The sequence below is a fragment of the Pygoscelis adeliae genome, unplaced genomic scaffold (genome assembly GCF_000699105.1).
Source record: "Pygoscelis adeliae isolate BGI_AS28 unplaced genomic scaffold, ASM69910v1 Scaffold356, whole genome shotgun sequence".
Classification (NCBI taxonomy): domain Eukaryota; kingdom Metazoa; phylum Chordata; class Aves; order Sphenisciformes; family Spheniscidae; genus Pygoscelis; species Pygoscelis adeliae.
Window position 1 is genome coordinate 598,497 of NW_008824949.1, and position 16,311 is coordinate 614,807.

Below are 16,311 nucleotides of genomic sequence, written 5' to 3' on the forward strand. Positions count from 1 at the left end.
GAGAACAAGGTCCAGCATAGCACCTCTCCTCGTTGGCTCCTCTACCACTTGCAGAAGGAAGTTATCATCGATGCATTCCAGGAACCTCCCGGATTGCTTATGCCCTGCCATGTTGTCCCTCCAACCCCAGATGTCAGGGTGGCTGAAGTCCCCCATGAGGACCAGGGCTTGTGAGCATGAGGCTGCTCCTATTTGTCTATAGAGGGCCTCATCTGCTCAGTCTTCCTGGTCAGGTGGCCAGTAGCAGACCCCCACCATAATGTCACCTGTCCCTGCCTTCCCTTTAATTTTGACCCATAAGCTCTCTGTCAGCTCCTCATCCATCCCCAAGCAGAGCTCCATGCACTCCAGCTGGTCACTGACATAGAGGGTGGCACCCCCTCCTCGTCTCCCCTGCCTGTCCTTCCTAAAGAGCCTGTATCCCTCCATCCCAACACTCCAATCATAGGAGCCATCCCACCACATCTCCGTGATGCCAATAAGATCACAGCCCTGCAAGCGTGCGCACGTCTCTAACTCCTCTTGTTTATTCCCCATGCTACGTGCGTTTGCATAGAGGCACTTAAATTGGGCCCCCAATGAAGCTGTCTTACTGGCTGGGGGTCAAATCAGGACATGCGGATCTGCTCCAGCCATGGCTTGCCTGAGAACATGGGAGAAGGGTATGGGACTTCCTTCAATCGGAAGCAGGACGGGGAAGCGCCCTCCCTCCGATGGATTCATGTTGCTCCATAGGCAGATGTAAATGCAACTGCTGTGGTAAAGATTTGCCTAGTGCTTCTGCTCTCATGGGGCAGGGGGGCTATCAGTTTATACTAAGTCCACAAAGCCATTAGTGCAGGAGCTGATCTGTCTGAAAGCCCTTCTGCAGTGTAGGTTCAGAGACATTTGGGACTACCCAGAGCCCTCACGTCCATCTTGCATGCTGCTGCCCTAAGGGGCTGCTTCCTCCAGCCTCCTGGGAGGATTCACAGGTGTTGCTTTTTCTGTGGCTCTTCTGGCTGTTTACTTTGCTGATGAAGGGAAAGGGAGGAAGAGGAAGTTACAGCTTCATTTATCCAGGCTTTCTAAATACAGAGCTAAGTAAACAGGTTGAATAATTGAAACAACTTAATGTATTTGCCCACTGCTCTGTATGGATGCTGCAAAATTAGCACAAAGTATTGCTCCAGGCTTTTCAGGCTGCAGAACTTTAGTGGCTCTGCAGCTCTGGAAGGCAGAAAAAATTTGAAATAATCTGGTTTTCTAAGGGATGATGACAAGCGTCCTGGCTAAAAGAACCTATAACTGCATTTCTAGTGAGAAAGGGACTCCAAACCAGTGTTTGGCATGAAGCCTGAGAGCTCCCTGACAGAGCAAGGAATCAGAAAGGATACCTGTATCCAATAGAGTTTCTGAAGGCTACATGGCATAGATGTACTGTGTATTTGGGCTTCACTCCCATCAGTGGTGACACAAACTCTTATCTAAAATGTACGGGCAGAAAATAGACTTTTGGATACACTTGTCCCCTTGGCCATCATCACTGTCCCTGACTTAATGTGCTGTCAGCACTCAGAGTCCTCATGCTCATTTGCAGCTGTGAAATGCATCACACTCGGCTCAAGCGGACTCTCCTTTTGAACAAGGTCTGCAATTGTTAAGATCATTCACTTGATATGGGATTTTCCAAAATTAAGAAAATAGCTCCTGGGACAAGATGACTGCGATGCACACATACTAACAAAGAAGTACAGGCTGTGAAGATCGGTAAGGACCTTACTGTGCTAGGGACTACAGAGACACAGGGTGAAAAGCTGCTCTGAGCTCTAAAGCACTTTCAGTATGAGACTCTGAGAGGAGGGTGGAGACAGTGCATCTCAGAACAACAAGGCAGCATTAGTCAGGGTGCTTGGCAGTGGTCTCACCGCACCCACAACCTACCTCTTGTCACATCCTTTACCAAGATCATAGTAAACTAAAGAGAGATTTACTCCAAAAAAAGACTGACCCTATCTGAAAAAAGCTACGAACAGTTCACAATCCCTACAAGCTACATAACTGCATCTGAACAGTAGTCCCCTATGCAAGACTGCAGGACTGTTTCCCTCACACTCTCCAATGTTTGGTGCCATCATGTTACGTTTTGGTGCCATCACCTTGTTCTCAAAAGCTACATCCTGCTGCCATGGTGCAATTTGCTCTAGCTTGCTCCATGTAGTTGGTGCTGGCAGCCTAATTGGAGGGGAAACGACAAAACTGTGGTTGTCTATAGTAGATTACTCCTGAGTGAGAGAGGCAGCACAAATAAGAGCAAGAAAGCATTTGTCTGAAAATGTAATGAGCAGACATTTGGCATCAGGGCCTGATAGAGGTGAGAGCTGACATCTCACAACAGAGATAAGAAAAATGAGAGAGGCAACATGGGGCCTTGAAAACAAAGACAGGTACCTCATATTTAACAAGGTGAAGAAAGGGGTGCTACTAGAGAGACATGAACTGAAAGGCATGTTTGTAAGTGACGGGTGACAAAAATTATTGCTGCAGTTGTTTGGGTGAGTGTGATTGGATTGCTTCACAGAGGTCAGAAAAAAAAGGATGTTGCAGTTACTCAGACGTAAGATAATTGGGAGCCCGTGTGGGAGCTGTATGGGAGATCTGTCAGCCATTCTGGAAGGAAATGAAATGTCAGGTCAGAGTAGGGAATGTCACATCTATTGTTGGATGAAAGGATTTAACTGATCTGGGTGTAGGCAAGATATTGAGTGTTTACATAAAGGCACTGCAAAAAAAGTCCCACCGCTAACCCACGTGAGCAGTAAATGTCTTCTAAAAGGCAAAATACGGAACTGAGCCTCAGGAACTCTGAACAGGGACCACCCTGGCACCCCCTCTCCCTCCCACCTCCACCCCTGCGACACAGACCAACAGACAGACTGTGAAAAGGTGGAGCTGCTCCTCTACCCCTGTGTAGATCTGCTCCTTTCATTCACATACACAGAGCAGTGGGAGTTGTCACTTTTTACTGCCATTAGCTCTGTGAAGCCAGCACAGATAATCGGAATGGTGCTGAGATCTGCACCTTCTCATGTATGAAGAGAATTAGGTCCTTCTGTGGTATAACCTTGCCAGTGTGACTACTGTGTGTCTCATTGAACCTGCAGGCCTTCAACAGTGCACAGACAAGCAGTGTCAGGATGATCAGATCCTCAGTGAATTGCTGGGAGTTGACCACAGGCATCTCTCCTCCCAGGCTGTAACTCTTAGGTGGGCGCACACGTTTGCACAGCCGTAGGTTCAACAGTGTTTGCACTTACAGTTTAAACACCCAGCACATGAAACAGCTAAGAACAACACAAATTCATATGTATCAGTATCTGTGTGTCCTGTGGTTGTGGGGAAGAGTATTTATTAAGGTTACGGTCATATTTAAAATTGAATTGCATCGTGACTTATTTTTAATTGGATATTGAAAGTGCTAAAGCTACTGTGGGTGGTGAGATTATGAAGATGGTCTTTTCTGGGATCTTAAGACATGTTCCTTGCTGAGGCACGAATGTGTCATCTAAGAGCTAGGATAAAACAGGATTTAAACTGTCTACACTAGCACTGAGTAGCAAGCTATTTCTCAGCATGCATCACAGCCCAAGGAGTGGTCTAATTAGCGAGCATCCTCATGGGCCCTAAGGCATCTGCATGCCACTGCAAGTTTCTAACACCACCTTACCACCACATGCACTACAAGTGATGGGATCTCGTATCTTCACCCAGCATATATAGCCCTGACTGGTACTGAGGTGTGCTTTGAGGGATCCATGCCAAGTCTGCAGGTACACCTGGACAGCACAGTGAAAACCAGTGTAGTATCTGAGTATCTGAGCCAAGGTACCAGAAACAGCAGTGGTAGGAAAACACACCTTGGCAAGGGCTATCCAGTGTAGGAGCTGTAGCAGGGGTCCAGGGCACAGCCCCACGTAGCAAGCATAGAAACTGAGGCTCAGTACTGTAGCAGAGCAAAGAAGCAGGGGAGGTCAGGTCAGGTCTTCCCAGCACGTGTGTTCAGACCAGGATGGAGATCTTAAAGCAAAGTAAGAAGAAAAAAGGCAGCGGAAGATTAAAAATTATGATAGGGGATAATTACAGCAGGAGCTTTGCTCCAGACTGCTGTGGTTCAATGTTTCAGACACCCCAAGAGAGCAGCAACTGCATTAAGAGAGATGGAGGCAATGCTGGCTCACCCAGCATAACACCTGGCTGAGGACAGCACAGCACTTCTCCTCTGCTTCCCCCAGTTTGCTGTCTTTGCTCCAACCTCATGCTCCTTTGCTCTGCCCATGGCCACGAAGACTCCAGACTGGGAATCTAAGCAGAATATGACCTAACTTTAAGAGGATGTAGTCTTTAAAGACTTTCGTGATCTCATGACCAAAACCTCATATTTTTATCTAATTTGACCTTTATTTTGTTTGTCTTGAAACCGTTTATGCAGTTTATCAAAGCAAGAAACTCTCTCTAGAAGAAGTCAGATGTGGGACTGATGTCAAGGATTAAAAGGGATGTGGGACTGATATCAAGGATTAAAAGCGAAAGAGTAACATTCAAGGTTTGGTTTTGTTTTTTCTTTGATCTTTTAATGCAACCTGAACCATAAGCAAAGGCAGTTTCAGTTCTAGGTAGCACAGTAGCTCTGAGCTAGTATCTATTGGTATCATTTATTCCTTAAAAAGCTTGTGCTATGGTTTTACACTCTAATTTTCCAAAACTTTTATGAAAAGGAAAAAAGGAAGTAAAGACGCACCAGGAATGTGCAATACTTTGGGAGGGTGTTGAGCCTCTTGGAATAGATGCCCTAGGTAAATCCGGGAAATGCAGTCAAACTTTCTGGACTTGACCCAAAAGCTACCAAGGAGAATGTTTCCACTGACTGCAGGGGGTTGGGATCAGGCCCTGCACTGCGGGGGACAGTGGCAGAACCGACAGAAAAAGTCTGGTGACTCCAGTCAAATCCAAAGGAGCCGTAAGGAGCTGCTGCATTACTTAAAAGCAGACACGCAGAACACTGCCAGATACTAATGGGAAAAAATTGATCTCTTTTTAAACCTAGCAGCAAGATTTTCACCATCCTGATGACAGGAAAACCTATGGGAACATAGGGGGAAAACACACTGCAGAAAGAACTGAGAGGAAAACACTGCTACCAGCCAGTTCAGCTCATCAGGAAACATTTGCTGTTTCTCCTTTTCTGCCTCAAAAAGCTGGAGGCTTCAAACAACATTCTCAGAGAGACAGAGCATGAGGGGACAGCGAGAAGGCAAGTCCCAGGATTGATGCCCTGGGCAAACAGACACCCCCATTGACTGGTGAGGACTTGGGGACCAGCCCAGGACCACCTCCTGTAAAAGTCACGCTCTGCTCCTCAGTCACCCTCTGGAAAGATGCGACAAGCCCAAATGTAACCTAGATTAGTAACACCACACTACTGTATCTGGCTGGGAAAATTAACTTGGCACGCGGGGCAGTCAGGAAAGCGTATGAATAATCTGAAGGCATGAGCTGGAGCTGTAGCAACTCCAATGGCTGAGGACAGAGTGTGATTTAAGCCCTAGCCACAGACACGTTCACATTCTTGCATTTGCTCATTTCTAGGAGATGAGGTCAAAGAGCTCACCACAAGAGCGGACAGATGATGTAAACTGGATGCTGAGTGCCAACATTAGGTTTTTTTCACTGTGCTCTGCACATACCCAGAGCCTTTCCATTTATAGGAAAGGCCATTGGTATAAAAGGTGCATTCTTCAGTGGGCCAGAGGAGGAGGCATCATACCGGGTATAAAAATGTTAGTACTGTTTCCAAAGCTCAGCACTCCCAGTTAAGGGATGAGAGGAAGAAAGCCAATGTTTTCCCTCTCTAAGGAGGAGCTTTCAGGTGGGCAGAGGACTGGAAGAGGAGAAAAATCAGGTTTTTTTTCATCAAGGAAAATGAATACACCTCCGAGTTAATGGTGTCTTAGCTATTTTCAATAAAAAGAGCTAGATATACTTTCATTTTTGATCAGCTTTAGGCTGGAAGAAAGAAGATTGGGACAATTCTTATTTGCCATGCCAAATGTCCCAAGATGCTGTGCATTAATGCAAATATTATCTTAGGAAAGAGAGAAGATGGAAGAAGAGTAAAATCCCACCAGAATCAAAGTTAAAATTAATTTTTTTAGACATTTCTACATTACTTGACAATTCAAGTTGTCAGTATTTTCCCTTCCTTTCTGCAGCTCCATTTCAACCCTAACCATACTTGCAGCTATATTCTTACTAAATAGTGAGTGTTCCCAATCAATAGCTGCAATTTCACGCTTTTTAGAGAAGTGAGTGAGTTTCAGGATAGCTCTGACAATTCGAGATATTGGCTAGAGCGAATCAGAGACACCTTCTTCCTGCTCTACAGAAAAGGGCCTGTTTTCAGCAAGGGCGCATATAAGAAATACTTTGTCATGTGTTGCAGGGTTTTGCTTCAGCAATGGAGTTGTGATGTCTTTCAGGAGCTGTAGTTCAGATGCCTCATGCTCCCATTTTTTTCTACTGTGCAGGAACTCATTTAAAGGCATCTTCCACAATAAGCTACCAAGTAGGATTGTACTTCACAGGAGCCTGACAGGTGCAAATCATGGGAGATGCAATTCCTTTTGGAAACCACCCCACAGATACAATTGAACTATTAGCTACATACCCAAATGTATTTTGCAGAAGGGAAAGGAAACTGGCCAAAATATTGGGATTTCCAATATCTGGCTTTTTTTGCTAAAAAAAAGCCCACCAAAACAAAAATGACCCCAATATTGCTTTTCCCCCATGGAAAACACACACTTTTCACTAAAAAAAAAAAACAAAAAGCTGTAATACTACAGTTAAGAGTATATGCAGTTTTGGTCAAGGAACATTTCTAACAGTTTGAGAAGGACTGGCCCTTTGCAGTAACTGCTGAACATCCCCCCAGGTACCAGTGTTGCCCAAAGCATCATCAAAAGAACAGGGCACCCACACACAGTGCTGCCAGTTCTGCCATCAACTGTGCAGTTCCGAAGTGTAGAAAAGGTATTTTCTGCCCCTAGGAGGACAGTCACTGGGAAATGAACATGGCAGTTCGAAAGATGGTGGTTGGTTGGAGGAGGATGGCAGAGAGGCAAGGGTAGGGTTTAACTTTTGATTCATCTGTAGGGAGATGCATTCAGTTATAAAAGATGACTGGTAGTTCAGGAGAACTGATTTGAATGGGGTCAGGCAAAGATTAATTATTATTTGCCTTTGCTGCTGTTTAAAGAGAAGGAACGATGAGAATTGCAAGATGAGGACTGCTTCTGACTCGTCCTGGGACTGGAGGAGGAAAAAGGGGAGGTGGGGACTAGTTTTGTGTTTTCTTAGATAAGGGAAATTGCAAAAATAGCTGGGGGAAGAGTTTATTTGTGTTACGAGCTTTAATCTCAGTCCTGGCAGTGGTGGCAACAGGCTTTGGTCCAGCAGCAGCTGGAGAGAATGACTGTATGAAAAATCTGTATTATACATGAACATCAATCCAGAATTTTCCATTCTTCTTCCTTCTGCCTGGAAGCATATGGCATCTATTCCCAGAAGTTTCAAATAGTAGACAGTGAAATGATCACTAGCCCTGTGGGCTAGGAATTATTTTTTCACAGCTCTAGGTCTAAAAAAAAAGTGTATTTTATCCTTGAACATGATGAAATCTTGCAATACATTTATATTATTACTGAACTCAGGAGAATTTTTAACCTCCCTGCCTGCCAAACAGAGTACGGGAGCTCGCTGCTGAGTCTGACAATTGTACTTTTACAGCATACGTGACCGGAGGTGCAGTCAGTCCTCAAGGAGATACACTGCAGGATGCACAAGCTACCAGTGGAAGGGAGCATTTGCATGGGCTTCCACAGACCTGTGCAAAGCACTACCTGTGCAAAGCTCTACTACTTTCTGACAAGTAGCTCACTCCACTAATGCTACTACGTTCAGGTTTCCTTCTGGCACTCAGCTCTGCTGAAACTGCTCAGAGACCGCAAACCACGCTTTAATAAAGAAAACACACAGACACACAGAGAAGAGAAATTCCACCACAACTAAAACCCAGCCATCCTTCTGCTCTTTCCACCTCCCACGCTGAGCTTCAACCTTGCATTTAGAACAACTCAGAAGTGACCGGCTCTGTTCAAAGCATTAAAGCAGCCAGGACACAGATGCATCAGCAGTTTTATAGTCTTTGTAGGTAGCCACCGGTCATATGTCCACACAAACTCATAATCAGGGGACTATTTGCCTCCATTTCTAGGCTGAGCAAAATGGGAAGCAGCCAGGACAGCGAGCATTGTTGGAGAGCCCTGGGAGATGGAGTGCTGTGCTCAGACACCTCGGACCCAACACGGCACCCCTCTGCTCTGCTCAACAGCTGAGAAGGAGACCAAAGGGAAGACATCAGCATAGCTGCAAGGCATACCCTGAGCTCAGAGTCCCCCAGAAACGAACAGCTTGAGCACCCCCCTCGCTACGCACCGGAGAGCTTCACTGTAAACACACCCTCTACTGAAGCAGAGAGCAGTAATATAAACCAGATGCTGTAGGGAATTTTTTCCCTCTTCGTCTGCACTAAATTTAAATACTGTGCTCTTCTTTTGCCAATTCGTTCTTAAAGGGCCTGTGTGCCGCTCTTCATCTCTGTCCCACTTGTCTGAATTTAACGGAGAACTCTGCAGCCTTCCACGCGCTGCGACCACCCCGGGAAGCACGTGTTCTTCATGAAGTCTTGAAGGCTGAGACCTGGCTTTCTAACTACTGCACCAGGAACCCTCACAGCTCCTCTGCCCATTCACCTGGGCACAAAGGGAATCTTGCAGGTGAAATGAAATCATGGCATGAAAGCACTGCTTGTTGCTCTGGGCATATAAATGCTAATGGATTAATGCAGTGCCATCAATTCACTTGGGTTCTTCCAAGCTGACGGAGGAAGGAAGGGAGAGGTGCCATGCAAGATAACACTTCGGAAGTTGGGTGTTGCCTTGTAGCACACGCTGCCTACTTAATCAACAGGACACATCACATTTCAACATTGTGCCACGGCTACACCTAAATTTAGGTAAGGATTCCTGGGCTCAAAACTTGCAAAGCTGTAAGAGCAAAAGAGTTAAAGGCAGCCTGACACACAATGGGCTGTTGAACATTGCAGTATGCAGGGCTAATTGCACACCATCCAGCACAGCAGAAGCACACAAGCAGCAGTGTAATTGCACATGGGGTAACAATGTTTCCCAAAAGCTGTTTTTCCAGCTTTAACAAGAGGGTAGGCTCAAAAAAACCTCAGCCATAGTTTTTAAGACAATTCTACCCTGCCACACTGCTGAACATTGTTACTCCACTAAGAGGTGCAGCAAGGAGGAGCGTGTGCCTGAACCACAGCTGATCCACTTCTAGGTCCAAAGTCTTCTTTCAAACCAGGAGTGAGCCCTAGAAAAGTTTCCCCACCCTTGAGATAGATCCTACTCCAGGTCTTTATCTTCTGAAGAGAGATGTGGTAGAATCAACACAGCAGCTTAATTCCCACCTCATGTATGACAAAGAATTGCACTTAACTTTCAAAAATTGTACCAGACCTGATCAACACAAAGAAAGTCCCACCAAGAAGCTAGTTTAATTGTGGTGCCAAAAGCAATCCACTAGCCTTCTATGCCAGGTGACTGAGTATCCCATCACAGGCCTTGCCTCCCAGGCAGAGTAATGGAAATCCATTACTTAAGGACATACAGGTCTCATTGCAAAGGGCAGCAGAGGACGTACCTAGGAGTACTGCCCCTCCAGACAACGGACTCCACCTGCATTACCACCACTACACTCAAATGGGTTGGCTACTGTCGTACAGCTGAACTGACTGCATCTGCCACAGGCATTAAGTCAGCACCATCTTCCTAGTGAAGGCTTTAAGTGATCATGGCTAACCATTAAAACGGCATCAAATTTAAACATCATTGAGGCTGTGTCCCCATCCCCCCTCCCTTTTGTTGGGCTATCAAAGCCCACAGCTGCTTTGGTTATCAGTAGGGCTCTTTTTCCAGCAAGGTGCCTTAGCCTCCTAGCACCGCTGAGTAGGCTGTCCTTGGCAACTCAAACAAATCACTAGTAACCTAACAGGCAACGTGCCATTCTTGAAAGATGCAAAATAATGCTAGTGCACCCTTTCCTACATACGGTTGTATTAAATTTCTACTTGGTTTCAGCTCTTCTTAAAAATTAATGCCTCACCCCCCAAAGTCAAATATTAACCTATTTATTCTTCGATAACAAGCCATTCAGTAAGCAGCAGAACTAACGAAGTCTGGCTTCCTACACTGCTCCAGTGCGTGTTCGCTGGTGTCCAATAAGGAACAAACCTATTTGCCTTGTCCCATCCTGCCACACCTCCAGAAACAAGCATGCAGTTTGCACCTTTCTTCTTTGCTGTCTGACTTCTGACTTATTTTCCCTAACTTTGCTGTTGTCATAGCATCATTGACCCTTCAAAGGCAAATAGTCATTGGGGAAGAGGGATGTTCTCTCCTGGAATATAAACTAGCTACAAGATAGAAAATGAAAGCATAAAGCAGCCCGTCTCCATCATGGAGAGAACTACGCTGGGGGGTTACACAACATTTCATACAAGCAGAAATATCACCTGATGTAATTATTAGTGATAGAGAAAAATAAGATGATCAGTAAGGTGAAAACATTTTGGTTTATAAAGCCTCACTGTGAAGAACTAGATTTAATCAGAGGCAGGTGAGTAACACAATGACAAATAAAAGTCACTGGTGATAAATCCTCAAGGATTCACTTGTATTGGAACTACTCAAACATCTTACTGGATCTAAATTAATTCAAAATAAACTGGGACGAAACAAGGAAGAGCCCTGAACAGCTCACCAACTCATCTGCTTAATGCAAAGCAATACCCTGGAAGTGAGACCGCAAGTACAGGTGAGGAAGGAATGGGATGAACAATTACGGACCTTACAATAACAGCACACTGCGCCATGCTGCGCCTACACGCAGAGCACAGTGGGGTCCTGAACCTGCACAACAAGAGAGCAGGAACAAAACATTTTTGTAAGCAAACTCCTTAAATCATCTGACATGTTCAATTCACTTCTGCTTTACAGTTCAGTAGGAAAGAGCAGAATATAATTACACAGCAATTGTTCCATATATCTATGGCAGATTTTATGTAGAGTTTCACTTAGGTGAAGGTCAGATCAACACTATGTGCCTTACAGGTGGTTTGTTTAGCTTTTTTAAGGCAATACAAAGTAAATCTCTTTCCTGCCCCTCCCTTACCACTCTTGAAAAAGACATTGTCAAGGTACAGAAATAATTGTTGAAATCTAGACTTTCTGTGGACATTGTGGTTGCATATTAACTAGCAGTGAGAAATGCCACCGACAAGAGCAGCTCTGAGGGTAGCACGGGGAGATGCCCTTCTCATACACAGAAGGGAAACCATTCAAAGGATGGGGGGCTTTTTACCTTGTGTACTGCAAGTTTTGAAATAGTCTTACAAAGATAGTAATTTTGGGCGGATAACAGAACTGGGCTGCTTCAAAAAGCAATGCTTCAGCACCCCCTATAAAACAGGGCATCAAAAACACTGTGAACCATCACAACACATTATTTGCCTAAACTGAGTATGCATGCAATCATATCTCTAACCCATATCCTTCCTTAGCTTTTTTTCTTTCTAGTAAGCTCTGATCTCATCTGAAACATATGTTATTTTAGCTACAAGGTCCCCAACTTGCATACATTGCTCTTAAAACTCTCAGATGTGGCTCCTGACCACAGGAAACAATCTGTGGTCTAGACTGTCAGGAAGAACAAAGTACAAGGATGCCCGCTGCTTTATACTTGCACACGGGTAGCTGGAACCACTAATTTTACCTAGAAACTCTCCAGGACCCAGGCTCATCTCGTTTTCTCTGATGCATGACACACTATGCTGCACAAATTAATGGCTAGTAAACCTGTGCACTTAATGGTTTTCAAAATAGGGGGCACTCATTAAAAAAATGCAGAGGTGCTCTACAGCAGTGGTCTCAAGCTACCACAGAAGTCTGTCACCCTAGGGCCCTGACACAGCAGAATGGGGTTTTTGCCCCAGGGATAAGAGAAACCTCTAATCCCATATAATTCCTGAATAGCATTTCTAAAAAAAAAAAAAAAAAAATCAGTTTCTTTGGTAAGTGGCATGGGATTTATTCAACCCAGGAGCATGATAAAATTCCAGACAGTTTTGAGCTTTCTATGGCAATTTTGGAAAAGCCTATGGACCTAAGCAATGTGCTGGCAGTAGACTGAAGCTGAACTCATTGAGATGCTCCCCATGACCAGCAATAGGAAAGAAGTTTCCACAGGACCAGAGCACCACCCTGGGTTTCTATCATCCCACAACCTTTTAAGTCCTTTACCAGTACCTCAATTTAGGCTACACAGGATTTTTTTCGATCCTGGAAAAATCACTTTGAGGACCCTCAGAGTGTAATTTGCTGGTGTGGTACTATGCGCAAGCACCACAAAGTTGTGCTTTCCATATCCGTACTCTCAGCCATTGTCTCTGCTTCTGAGCAGGCCCTTTCAGCTGTGCCCGCTCAGTACACCCCTGAAGCACATATAGATGGATGCCTGCTCAGCAGCCTTAGTTACCAGAGCTAGTCTCTCAACCCTTACCCCTGCTTCCCGACGCAAGTCAGCTGATTTCTTGTATTAGCAGATACACCTGCCAAGTTCCCTGCTTGGTGAACAGAGACAAAGCTACACTGAGGAAGCCCATAAATTCACAGGGTGCAGGCATGGCCGGCTTGCTTGAAGGGCAGAGTATGCTCTTGCTGATGGGGAAGGCAGCGGGGTGGCAATTCCCTCGCCTTCTGGACAAACTAGCACCCAGTGCTGCCCCACCAGAGCAGTGGGACTGAGACGGACATGCAGCACATGCCATCCTGAGGAGGCTGGCAGAGAATGAGTCACCGCTGCAGACAGACATGGGAGGTAGCACAGCCGCTAGCGCAGGTGGGGGCCACCCTCATTTAGGGACAGGGCATCAAGTCATGCGGGGGGAGAGGGGCACCCTGTTCTGGGCTGACGGGCTGCTCTGCCAAGCACACAGGCTAGAGCTAGAAGAAAGAGAGGAGACTGCTGCTGAAGAGGCAGAAGCCACAGGGAGAAGCCAGCGCAGCACCACTTGTGTCCAGGGGATGGAGACAGCTGGGGTCCCACACGCACTGTGAAGGCCCTGGCAGCCACGCAGCACCAGGGACGGGCCTGGCAGCAGGCCTGCGTACATCCTCCCATCCACTTCTTGTGAGACACCATTTGCTTTCCACCAACTCCGCAGCCTTTAGAAAAGCAGGTGCATCCAAGAAGCACTTTTTTTTAACAGTTTTTTTTTATTAATTGCAAGGAAGAGCAAGTCAGTGACAACAGCACAGGCTTCCCTGGTATCTGCCAGCAGCACCTGCCTCCCCCAGCAGCCGTGGAGGATCCCCAGGGCCTGTTTCACACTGTGCTCATCAGCATGGCGATGAAGGATACAAAGGAGGGATCGAGTATAACAGCTACAGCGCTACATCTGTAACAGGGCAACACACACCCTTGCTACCATGTCCGAAACCCCACAGGTTCAGCGGAGCAATGAGGCTGGAGAGGCTCCCACTGCTGATGTGAAGGATCAGATGAGGTCTCTGCCCAGGGAAAGACAAATGATTTATTAAGACATTTTGCTTGAGGGAAGGATGAGGTAGCAGGGATTCTACCTTTATTTGGGAGCTACTGTGGCTTGCAACAAAGAGGATTCCTGCTAAAGAAGGACACAAAACCCATATGGGGCAGCCAAAATGACAGAACTGCAAGTCCAAAGCACAGCAAGTGGCACCAATGCTCATAACCAGAGCTGCCGTGACCCATCACAGTGAGGGACATCCTCTCCAGTGTCCTTCCACTGCAAGAGACAGGACTTGCAGAAATATCTCGGACTAAGGTGGGAAGAAAATTTCAGAAAAAGATAACACCTTGCTGAAACATTTTCCTGCCAGGCCCTTCTGGTTCAAATGTGGAAGCTCTCATCTTGGAGAACTTCCACTTGAGCTATGTTGTCACCCTAGCAAAACACTGATTCCCCCCTGCCACATGCTATACATTTGGGACAGGCAAGGAAGAAAGGGCAGGTACTTAGAAGACAGTACCCTGATTTCATCTGAGCCCTGGCCTGGAAGGGCAATGAAAGCACCATAAAACCTCACTGCAATGCTAGGATACTGGGAAAAACAAAACCTTCACTCCAAAACTGGGCAAGTAGCCTGGGCAGACCACTACTAAGCTGAACCCTGACTTCCTTACATAACTTTTTAATCTATTTTTGCATAGACATTAATAATGAACTAAAAAGGAGTCCTTAAGACATGTGTCAAGGACCCTTTCACAGATAACCCAGTAGAAAGGCTCCTCCATGCTCTGAGGCACATCTCGTGCCAGTTCAAGGTAGGTTTCTTTTGCCTTTAATCATTCCTCCCATGAATAAGTAACACCTAATGAAAGTGCTCCTACCCTGACAGTATTTGTATTCTGATACCCAACTGCTACTCATATGCCTCTCCTAAGACAGTCCCTTGTTAAGATTACAGTAGCAAGGGCAGGAGATGTGTGAAAGCAGACATTGCCTAACAACTGCTTAAAGCAGTCATTTAGCTTAGTACCAATTTCTTATTTCAGACTTCAGGCCTAAAGACTGCTAGATTAGCCCCTTTTATGGAGTCTTTTAAACACAGTGTTCTTTATAACATGTGCCTACCTATACATGATAAAATTAAAGCCTGTAGATTCATCCTCCATTCAGGTGGTTCCACAGCCGATACTGCTTGAGCAAGCACTACTGCAGACAGCATATGGTGTGTCACTCGTCATTTTGTCCTGCTATGTACTTAAGGGTGGACACACCAGTACCTCATTCACTCGTGCTCACACTACCATCAACCTTGGTGCAGTTCCACAGGAGGGAAATCTCAAATGTGGTATCGGTCACAGTCCTCTCAGGTACCTCATTTATTTTAGGGGAAAGGGAATGGTTTCACAATGGAGAATGACTAAGCCTCTTCAGTTACCATGGTTGGATGTCCACTCAAATTAGTCACTGTTGCCCAAGGATTAGCCGTAGAAGTTACTACTGTGTCAAGCTCTTTGACCCTGCTGCCTTGTGTTGGGAAGCTGCCTAGAGATAGCCACTATACACAGAAAGCCAGCAAGACCATTTATGAAGCTAGGGGATTAGACTGAACTTATTTTGATGCATATTCATAAATGCTCATATTCTTACATGTTTGTGTAAGAAAATGCCAAATCATTTAGTCACAGATAATATGACAGAGTACAGCTCATCTCTTAAAGAGTGCCTTCCGTACTCACCATTCCTAATTTTGCTGTTGCCTGACAATTGTCCTTTGCAACAGTTGCTAAGCAAAACATCTGAAATTCAGTTTACTATCACAACTGATACATGGCGATTGTTCCTAATGGTTATGCAGTAAAATGCATGGCTGTTGAGTCTTGTTCATTTTTTGACCTACCCTGTTTTTTTCAGATCTGTGACACTCGGGATATTTTATTCTTTACTTAGGGAATGCCTAAATCATTTCTACTGCAATATATGCATGCACAGATACAGTAGAAATAATAAAGCTAGCAGATCCTGGATCCTGCATCATATTACATTAAAAAAAACCCAAACAAACCACTGACAAGAAATAGATAACCCAAACAGCAGGACATGCAGTTTCTGTGCATTCTACAAGACAAACATCATGGCAGTGATGACATCTGTTTTCTCAACAAAAGAATCATCTGAGTAAGGCAAGGTGCATGCAGATGACAGATAGTGTTAGTTACCACATGGAAGTCAAATTACCCCTGGTACAAACAGCCAAGGCACCCTTATTGCCACTTGCTTCAGAAGACCTAAAAAACCTCATTCCAGCAATATCCATACAAGGTCTGTCAATATCTACTGAAAACAGATATCTTGCTAGCACCCCAAGACATCCACCACCAGTCTACCAATTAGAGGAATTTGGGATTATTTCTAGAAGTTCAAGTAGCTTTCTGTTTCTTCTACAATAATCCAGTTCAGTGTAAGACCAATATAGAAAAGTTAATTCAAGACATACTCAAACTGCTGTATTTTTAATATTTGTGGCTAAGAAACCGTACCATAGGTTAGCAGTGACAGCTAGCACTCAACAGAATAGGAAGCAGGAACTCATCTCC